The sequence below is a fragment of the Pholcus phalangioides genome, unplaced genomic scaffold, assembly GCF_987345545.1.
Source record: "Pholcus phalangioides strain wild (caught in Gottingen) unplaced genomic scaffold, Ppha-v1.0 ptg000042l_1, whole genome shotgun sequence".
Classification (NCBI taxonomy): domain Eukaryota; kingdom Metazoa; phylum Arthropoda; class Arachnida; order Araneae; family Pholcidae; genus Pholcus; species Pholcus phalangioides.
This window is the reverse complement of record NW_028301628.1, coordinates 21,554,321-21,565,486: the sequence shown is the minus strand read 5'-3', so window position 1 is coordinate 21,565,486 and position 11,166 is coordinate 21,554,321.

Here is an 11,166-nt window from a genome sequence, read left to right as displayed (position 1 = left end):
AAATGTGCCTCCGGCAGCTTAAGTTACCTCGTAATGTGTCACGGATAGATTGAGTGATATGGAAATATGCCACGGATCAATTAAGTGATGTGGAACTGCACCGCGGGTCAATTGAATGATATGGAAATATGCCGCGGACCGCTCAAGTGCTCTGGAACTTTTCCGCGAATCACTCAAGTGATCTGTAAATATACTACGGATCACTTAAGTGATCTGAAGATGGGCCACGATCCACTCAATTGACGTGAAACTTCACCGCGAGTGATTACTTGAGTGTCGTTTAGTTCATTTTTTAGGAAATCAAATATGAGATCGCGGGCAGCATCAGATGACTCCAAAGGCCATATCTGGCCTGTGGACCATGACACCCTCCCGTCCCCCCCCCTCCCCACCACAATTTAGCGGGGGGGGGGGGCTTCCGAGTCTCTCTACGAAGTCAGCCTCCCTGTGAAAGAGTAGGGAGTATATTTATCGATACTAATTTCCTTTTTTCACTAATCACTTGGATCTGAGTTTTATTAAATAAAACTGCTAATTACGATTGATATGCTAATTACCGATAGATCAGTGACTGTTGAACCGAGTGAGTGCACAGAAGTGTACCTAGTGTACGTAGTGACAAGTAGGAATTATAATTTCATGCCCAGCACAAGGGTGGAACTGACAGGTCTTCAGCCCCGCGGGCCCGAGATGATTCTTGTGTCATTTTTTTTTTTTCACTCTGTAAATTCATAACGTAGGGAAAGACATTTTTATACAGGATACAAAAATCTGGACTATTGGGCTTGTCAAAAATCCTAGCCTAGGGCCCACTTCTGGTTCAGCACCCGGATCACCAGACCCGCCTGCTCCCCCCTAGTTGCAGCCCTGACTGTTACTACCCCTGGTAGACGACCATTCTTTGCTACTATTTTGCAGCCGAATTCACTATAAAGTATAGTCGCCGAAACCTGAAGGCTGAGGTTGTTTGAGCATTCCCCCCCCCCCCAATTAGTAATGAATATACACTGCGAAGCAACATTCCTCCTCCCGCGTACGGGTTTGAGTCCCGTATACACGGGAATAGCGATTTTCAGCTACCCTCAATGTTTGCTTCATGTCGGACGCCTCTGATAGAGAGGCCTGTGAAAAACTTTGGCCTGTGGCCCACCAAAATCTCAGCCGAAGGGCCAGGGTTCAGGATGTGAGAGGAAACTATGGTCGCGACAAGATTCCGGATTAAATGCTAATGCATAAGTGCATATAAATGCATAAGGTCACCAAACTTTTAGAGTGAGTACATATTTTTAGCATGTTTTCTATTAATCGCATTGTACTAATGTTTCCAAGATTATTCTGAACTTTTTATGCTTCGAATTTCATGAAATTTTTTCAATTTTTACAAGAAAATACTTCACTATTGAGTATTGTTCATTTTCGAGCATGTTTTTTAGGAATTTTTTTTTTTAATCATATTTTTTGCACTTATGCACGTAATCTTCATTTTTTGCGCATATTTTTCTTTTCTCTTAGGTTAGGCAAAAACGTCAGTTTTTAATTTATATATTTTTTCCATTTTTGTCCATATTTTTTAGGAAATCTTTAGGTGTCTTTAGGGAAATTTCAGTATTTTCAAATGCGTATTTTGTTTTCTTTTTTCGTACCCTTTTCGGTTTCTGTGCATTCTGTGCATAATTCGGCATCTGACAACGAAGACCAGTAAAATGTCTAAAACAATTTGAGGATCACTTGTGTCCCGTAATATGGGACATTTCTGTAATTTTTTTTGGCAATAAGTACGACGAAACGGCCTAGATGTCACGGTACCGTCGAAAATCGTTTTATTCAGGTCAGATGTTCGTGTTGTTCCGATTTTTTTTATACATATTTGTCCCGTTTTTCCAACGATACTTATTTGAATTTGTAATATTTGCTATATCCGTGAATACACACACACAGCGTCTTCATAATATAAATTTCTTATGATAATTATGTCAAAAATTGTAAATAATATTCGTCTCACATATATGTCACGTTTAAAGTTTTGCCTTCAATCCTTTTGTGGAATTTTAATTACGATTGGTGATTGTGCATACATCTGACAATTTTTTTGATGACAATTGGCGATGTCCCGTGTTTTATTGATTATTATTCAAAATCCCATTTAACCGAATTTTATTTTTCTCAATGTCCTTATCAGATCATTTAAATATTTTTTTCGTGAAATATATTTCCGTTCATTGCGATTTACAGCTGCCCTTTATTTCCACACCCTTCAGCAACTTTAGCAGTAATTAACAGTAAATAACAATATTTCGTTTCAACGTTTGTATATGTATATAATGCATATTTTGACACTTTTTAAGTGCATATAAACCGGTCTCTAATCATGACAAAAGAATCATAGAAGTAATTTCATGATCGCTCAAACCAATTTCTCTCTGGCGAAACTTTTCGATATCTGAAGGCATAAATTGCCGAGTATGGAACTGCGACTTTTCTAAAAGAAAAATCTGCTAAAAAAGTGCTAATCGGACACCGTTTGTCATGTATATGTGTACCTACCTGTTGAACGATATGCTGAAAATCCACACATAAAAAAAACCATCTGTGAAACACTGCTTTCCGTGTATGATAATAGCAAGAGATAACAACAGCACTGCTATTCTTTCACATACATTCAAGGCGTCTTCTAGATGTCACACATGCTCTTGCAGAAATAAGCACCTCTCTTTGTCACAATGATTATGAGACTTTTCTCCTACTTGCACCGGTGCTACAGTATTATTGCACCGACCTCCAGGGAATTATTTTCAGGACCCCAAAGAAAAAAACGGCCCGTAGAAACACAGTATGGCCACGAGGGTGCTTACCCTTTATTATAAAAGAAGACTGTCTGCTGTATCGGAGACACGAGGATGTCGCGAAAATCGTGATAACGATCATGGAGAGTTTTCTTCCTCCATATGATATGAGGGGCAGGCGGACGCATGGATGTGCACTGTTATGTTTAATCTCCCATTTTTCCGAAAAGACGACGATTAACAGGAGCCCACTGTAAAAAGGTTGTAGACGTAACCTATGGTACGAACCAGCACTGAAGGAACTCACCGTGTGGGACCCGTATGTTGAACGGGACAACTAGGGAGAGTCGGAAGTCTCTTGAACTTGTGGGTACTCGTCCTGATTTTTACGTAGAGGCACATATTTGAGGTACTGAAACCAATGTCCTACTTTCACATGCGGAAATCAGGCCCAGCGCAAACATTGTTTCATTGGGCAGATTTAGTTAAAAAATTCAAATACGAAATTTTCAGACAAATTATATACTGTCGAAAGACTTTTGAGTGCTATTGTAAATAAGATCGGTCTCCGTACCCCTGGACTGAGCTTCCCTCCCTGGGTTGAGAACCAATGGACAACGTTTCTGAACCTATGGTTCGCAGGCAGATTTGGCAATTGAATTCATACAGTAATATCCTCATGGTTTAAAATGTAAAATTAGACCTTCGTTCTGAGGATAACCATATCTCAACGAGAAAAACACGGGAAATTTCAATCCTAAATGAGGGATATAATTGTAGCTAAAAAAAGGCAGTTATTTGGCTACAAAATGCAGTTTACGACGAAATTTCTAAACATTGCTGCAATTGCTGAAGGACATAAAATCTCAAAGAGCCGCTGCAGATCGCAGTAAACAAGAGAATTTGTTTCAATGAAAACATTCATCATGATTTGGGTGATCATATTCATTCAGAAAAATACGGACAATTGGGAGATTAAAATATGGGACATTCTTGTATATTACTAATACAATTTGAAATTCCTCGCATTTACAGGACATAGGTCACACCACTCATGCTATGACTAGTGGTCCATTGAATTTTTTCAGACATTTTACTGGTCCTTGGATTCAGAAAGGTTGAGAAACGCTAGTCCGTTCTGTGGAACAGCCTTATAACTACTATCAAGGTTTCCTCGAGAAGTTCTACGTTGAAAACTCCTGTTAAGACGTTTTTCTAGAGCGCGCCTTTCTTGAGGTCTCTCTCTCTTGTTTAGGACCATTACACACGTGTATTAAGGCTTCTACAAATCTCTATTGACGTTAACAATACTGTTGGATATTATCTTTTATTAATGTTATCTTCGAAAGGAAGCCCCTCTCTCTCCCCCGAATAGTCAAAGGGTCAAGAAATCAATAAAAGAATGCCGGTTATCCCATCCCTCAACAAAAAAATGACCGCTTGACCGGTGATCTTTGAAGAAGACCCTCTTTGCGTTCCAGCACACCCACCATTCTTCAATTATTATATGGAGATAACAATGTTATCTTAAACACATACAGAATTTTAAACGGGAAATTCCGGCTTCCAGTATCCGTTAAAAAAAACTCTTATGCAAGCTGGGGCCTGATTCCCGCTTGAGCAAAGTGGGGGCATCCGAGAGTGATGTCACTCTCCGCTATCCATACAAAGGTTTTTAACAGCTGGCTGATGCGAAGATATAATTTGGAAAGAGAGAAAATTCAACTGCCCTTGTGCAAAATTCAACGTCGCAGTAAAAAGACGTGAGTTCGATTCCCCGATGGAGCAGTTGAATTTTCTCTCTTTCCAAAAAATATCTTCGCATCAGCCATCTGTTAAAAACCTTTGTGAAGTGGGGCATTTGCTCCAAATTTAACGATAATATAAACGGGCTGGGCTAAAGTGTTTTCACGGTCCTACGCGAAAAAAAAAAAATTGCGGCTCCGCGTGATTAACTGTAGTTCTCAACCAGGGGTACTAAGAAAGCTACTTTGCCAGAGGCGGCTTAGGCGAGGGTGCCAGGGGTGCAGTGCACCCGGACGCAGTTTGAAAGAGGTGACAACTTAAACTCTACTCGGACAAAAAAAAAACTAAAAAATTTCCTATAATAAAAATTCGTATGGCATCACGCTTTTGAGCCATAGTATAATTGAAATTGTTGAGAAAACTTGAGGGAACTGTCAAGGCATGGGAACCATAATACCAGAAACAATGTACTTCATCACAAAGGAGCAAGTCTGCATTTTGGTGATCCCAAATATTAATTTTTCCAGACAGGTCAAATATAAAGGTAAAAAAAAATATTCTGGAGCAGCAGAAATGCCTTTGAAATTAATTTATTAACAAAGATCTCCTCGCTATACATAATCTTTACAGGATAAGTGTTAAGATTAGCACTTAGCACTTATCTTGTAAAGATTATGTATAGCGAGGAGAGAGAGAGAGAGATTTTGGTTAATAAATAATTTCGAAGTGATGGCTCACCAATCAGCGCTGTTTTGGGATTGAGTTGTCTGGCAATACGTAAGAGCGGTCTTAAAAAAATTATTCTAGGGTTCCCTAGGCGGAAGCCCTGTCAGCCTCTCACCAGGGTCGTTTGTAGGGGCAGCACGTGAGCCTTTATACCCGGATGGCAGGTAAGCTCGAGCCGCCTTTGCTGCTTGCAAAAATTATTCCGACATAGTGACCATCACTGACCCTACCTAGTTCGGTATTTCCTCAAAGTATGTGTCGCGGCCTCTGAGGGCAAGGGGGGGTCTGGTGTCCCCACCCCGAAATGTGAGAAAATGGCCGAAAAAAGGGAAAAAGATGGCAAAATCTATTGTTCTATCACTTTGGTCCCCCCGAAATGAAAGTGATCTCCCCCCCCCCGAACGGAATTTCTGACTACGCCCCTGTCTGAGGGTGTCACCAACTTTTGTCAGGGACGTCACGGCGAGCTGAAGATATGTTTTTGCGTGCTATTTATATGTTTTGAAGTGGTTCTTTTATAAGTATGAAAACATCTACTAAATTATTTTATCACTAGTAGGACCGACATTTTGTTCTACCTAGAAGTACCGATATCGGACAAAATGGCCAGAGGTGGGTTTTTCTCTGTAAAATCTCGATTTTCGTGCTTCCTTTGATGGATATGAGCGTAGGTAAGCAATAGAATATATAAAAACGTTTTAAACGAATACAAAAAAAAAGTTTTGCAAATAAATTTTACAATCAAATTTTATTTTTAACCTCTTCGCTACAGCGGCACACACATGTGTACCTATTTTTAATGGGTTTTTATGATTCTTTTTTCTTATTGACTTGAGGTATGCATTAGGGTACCCAACTAATTAATCAATTAAATAAATAATTGATTAATTAAGTTAATTATTTATTATATTTTTAAATTTTCATTTTCTTCTCTTTGACATACAATCAACACACATAAATTGAAAACATTTTTAATGGCCAGTGTTAGCTCAGGTTTGAAGACTCGCGGACCGCTTTATGATGTATAATTTCTATGGCGGAGCTCCGTAGGCCTATTTTTTATTTGTGCATCTTAAAAGTTACCAATTTATTTCTATCATTAAAAAATATTTATAATTATTTTTTCAAATTTACTGTGTTTTTCTCATTTTCCCGAAAATTGCCGCTGAGCCCCTGAGGAGTGCACACGGAGCACCGGTTGAGAACCGCTGCCCTAAACCCATTATAATTGCAATTGCATTCGCACATCCACTTTCTGCACCTTCGTTACATTAGAAACGCATTTTCCGCGTACAGATTTTTTTTATGCATTGAAGATTTATGGCTTGTTTTGTTATTGCAAAACAGGACCTGACATCGCTGTCCTTTTCCTGGTATGCTTGTTGTTGTCAGCAAAATTCTGATTCCTGCATAAATGATGGGGGCGTCTAAGCTTTTCAGCTAATTTCAACAAGAATGAAATCAACTTCTAGAGTTTTATTTCTTTCTCTACAAATCTCTACCAAGCATTTTTCTTTAGGCCACGTTGTTGAAAACGCTCGCTGGCAAATGAATCGTATGCCTACGGGATGCTTTCGAGCCGTTTGATCAGTTCGGTTCATTGTATAGAACTGGACGGTTTTAGAATTTTTTTTAATTTGGAATATATATTTCAATATTTCAATGCGCTGAACGTAATAGAAGAATATTTTCCATATTCTCATCCACGAAACACAAAATGTAACGTCTTTTAAAAGTGTTTCATATAAAGGCGTCCCAGATAAATTTCATGAGAAATTTCTTTCCGATCTTTCATTATTATACTTGAAAAAGTAGTACAGTATTATCATACTTCAGAAAGTATTCATAAAGAAAAACAATCATCTCGTTCTCGAATTTCTACTAGCTCTCAGATATGATTCAATGATTTGCATCATTATGTTTTTGACTATATTAGAATTTTTATATTGTAATCAGTCGATCATTTAGGATGCTTTAAATTAGCCTAAGTGAGCACATCTATATTTTCAAAAATTTGAGGCCACGATTCGATGAAATATTTGCTGCGCATGGCTATAACCTAAGTGCCTATATTCTAACTGGTCAAACTGACCGGTGATGCTCCTTCTAGATATAACTAAAAAAATCTCAGCCGATCTTTTTTAATTTACGGTAGTTGGACAGAGTAATATTTAAGCGAAGATGCATATCTTCTGGCGTGACTATTAAGCAAAATGTTTTTTTCTAAAAATCATGAACTTTCACCATTCTAAGTGAACTGGTTCATGAAAACTGAGAGCGCGAGAATATTGAAAACGGTCACAATGATCGGCGCGGTCCTTCTAGTGCTAGGGAGCCGCAGATGAACCATGAATTGGGCCAGGGAGCCACGACTGACAAAAGTTCGATAATCACTGCCTTAATTACAACTATCTTAACAGCATCCTATCGCTTCCTCCGGGAGATGTACTGGATCTTACCACCGTGGAGGCCCCTGGGCAGAGCCCAGTTGGGCCAATACGTTAAGTCGGTCCTGACCGTAGTCGTAGGGACTTCCCTTCGAAGCCTGCTTTTTCCGGAGTCCCTTCTGTCGTTAAATAAATAGCGGGAGCCCCGTTAAAGTTCGGGTACTACAACCTCATCCAAGCCAGGGCCCCACCGTTTTCAACCCCCTCCCCCGTCCAAAAAAAAAGTACTTTGGGTGTTATAATATTAAGCGCACGTGTGGTATAATAAGAAACAGAAAAATACCACAGGCGAGAATATCCGGCAGGTAATGATAGGGCTAGGTAGAAGAGGGAAGAGCCTCTCTTGTCGTAGGCCTCTCCATTGAACGTTAGAAAATTGCTCTGTTTCTTTCTCTCTCTCTCTCCGCCCATCACACTTTGCAGATTCCTGAGGTCTTAATTTAATATTTCTATGAATGACCTTCTCTTACTGTGAGCCCCCCCCCCCCCGAAAAAAAAGAGAGAAGATCGTGTACTACAATGATATAGGGAGGAGGATATTTCTCACCGTGTGGTCCATTCATTTCACCCATTGAATATTATTTGGTGTGTTTTTTTTTTTTTTTTGAAATAGAGTAAATTCGCCAAACAGTAATTATGGGTAGATCATTGATGAATTTTATTCATTCCGACAGAAATACGCATTTCAAATGTGCAATGTTTGTTTAGCGCGTTCCATTCACTGCCATTGCCGATATGAGATTCTTTTTTACACATTGTGAAAAGAGGCCCATAAGCATATATTTGGGCCCTCCTTGAATTGAATATGAATTTTTGAAACTAGGGCAAACGCTCAACCTATGGGTTACAACCCAACCTTGGGTAGCAGGCTTCCGAGATGGCTCGTTCAAATCCACTTACAGTCAGGGCCGTCTTAAGAGCATCATGATCTCCCGGGCCAACTGATTTTTCTGAGGCTCTACCTAGAAATTTCTCGAAAATTTTAACCAGTTATTATTTTTGTGAGGCCCCTCTTCTCTTCAGGCCCGGGTGGGCCCATGCCTTGAGACGGCACTGCTTGGAAATTTTCTTCTTTTTATTGCATTACTGGTTTCATTTTGAGAAAAGTCCTATCGGTCACAAATTTGATATTGTTGTTGATTTTAGGTCGCGGCTGAAAATGGTTAAGAACCCCTGAGCTAAGGGTTTGCGGAGCAGTTGAAGTCGAAATGAAATATAGTATGTGTAGAGCATACATACAAATTACCCATGGCCCGCGGACGAAGTGTGACTCTCGGAGTCATCTGATGTGGTCCTCGACCTCAAACCTAATTTCGTAAAAATGAACTAAGAGGCATACACACACATTCTCAGATCACTTAACCCGCGGCATTTTTACAGATCGCTTGTGACCCGCGGCAAAGTCCAAATCCCTTAAGCGACACATAGCGCATATATTTACATAATTTATTTTATTTTACACACAGAGCACATTCACACTTAAGTGAACAGCGGCACAGTTTCAGGGCACTTAAGAGGCCCGCGACAGCGATGCATGTCCACAACAATTAAGTAACCTCCGCGGCATATTCACAGACGACTTGAGTGAACTGGGCCAAAGTCTCAGATCAGTTAAGCGGAACGAAGCACATTTACAGATCACTTAAGTAGCCAACGGAACATTTACGTATCATTTAATTGACCCCCCGGCACATTTACGGATAATTTAAATAACCCGTGATACGTTTTCAAACCAACGAAATAGCCCGCACACTCCTAAAGGTTGAGCATCCTTGGTGTAGAGAGTACATTTTAATAGCAAACCACTTTACGGCACGTAATATTTTGCTGCCCGGTATGACAGCACACTTCTCACCTGCCTGCAAAAATTTTTGAAGCATTCCCCCTCCCCTCTTCCGTATTCGTAGAACCAGCTACTTTCAAAAATCAATTTAATAGCCAAGTTCTAGGCCGAGATCTTTGGATCCCCCAGACCATTGCCCACATTAAAAAAGCCTGTGTTATAGGATAAAATTCACGGGCCCTCTGGTCCGGTGCCACCTAGAAAAGGTATAAGGTATACAGATCTCCTGGGTTTAGTATAGGATTCTATGGGTTGGCTCTCTTGACTTTGGGGGGGGGGGGGGCGATGAGAGAGAAAAAGTTAGAAGAAGGGGGTATATAGCAGTTTCCAACTTTTGTTTTGGAAACTATGCTTTAACCCGGGATTGCAGTACAACCTTTTCAGTCCACGGTCGACATTTCTGCCGCTCGCGGGCCTGAAAATTGAATATATATTGCATATATAGGGCTGACCTCATGACCCGTAATTTGAAGGACATTCTTTTTGGGCGTCTCTATTTTTTATAAAATGTCCCGTTTTCCTTTCATTTTCAACGAGGCTCTTGAAAACAGGAATTGAGATTATTTTCATGACATAAATTAGTGCCTTCGACAATTTTTTCAGCAGTAATTGACAACTTTATTTCCCTTTGACGAATTTTTTAGCTGAAATTGGCACCTTTACTGGCATTTAACAATTTTTTTGCGATAAATGGTGATAACCGAATGGGTCCCGATTTCCCATATTTTTATGAAGGAAATGTGGTCAGCCGAGGCATTTATCGCATTGTGTGCATTGATTCTTTTCTATCGGGACACCTATCGCGGGCCGGGTAGAACCGCTTGGAGGAGGCCGGAGGTTGTGTAGCCCTGCTTTAACCTTTCCTTCAGCATTACAAGGGGGTGCAAAATACGTGGTTTACCCCTTCTGGACAAGCATCTAGTTCCGGCCCTGAGAAAGCCCACTAAAGGTCTCAGACTAGGAACGGAACCCTCCTGCAGGATGTGGGGTGGGAGGAGTGCCACGAATGCTTAATAATTTGCATGCAAATTGAACTTCTCATTGACGGCTATTACAGAGGAGGGAGAGAAAAATATCTTCAACATGCCACCTGGTGGTGTTGAAGTGAACAACCGATGTTGTTATGTTGAGGAGCGTTTCGGCGCGTGTGTGGTCTAATTGACAGGTTTGGCCAGAGCATGACGCCTTGTTCAAGTTATATACCATACATACATATATATATATATATATATATTCATATGTATTTTTCTTACTTTTTTTTTTATTTCTTGGCGGGCCTAGGATCCATGGAATGGAATGCGACCACCTCACACGGTGATGCCGTGAAGAAAAGGTCTACCCATCATCCCCCACGTACATTTTTTTTTTTCAATACAAAATGTTATGGCTCATAACCGGGCCTTCCCCACCTGCTCCCTACCTTCGGCCATGCGGTGTAATTACTCTATCTTCTGGCGTGAAAATAATTGACGAATGTCCACGAAGTCACGATCACTTTCCGCATGCCCCATTGTACAAAGTACCCTTGTAGAAGGGCTTCCATTCATTCATAAGCCAGACGATTTGGCTTGATTTGGCCTGACTTGGCAACGGGATACAAAACTGGAAATATAACGAATCT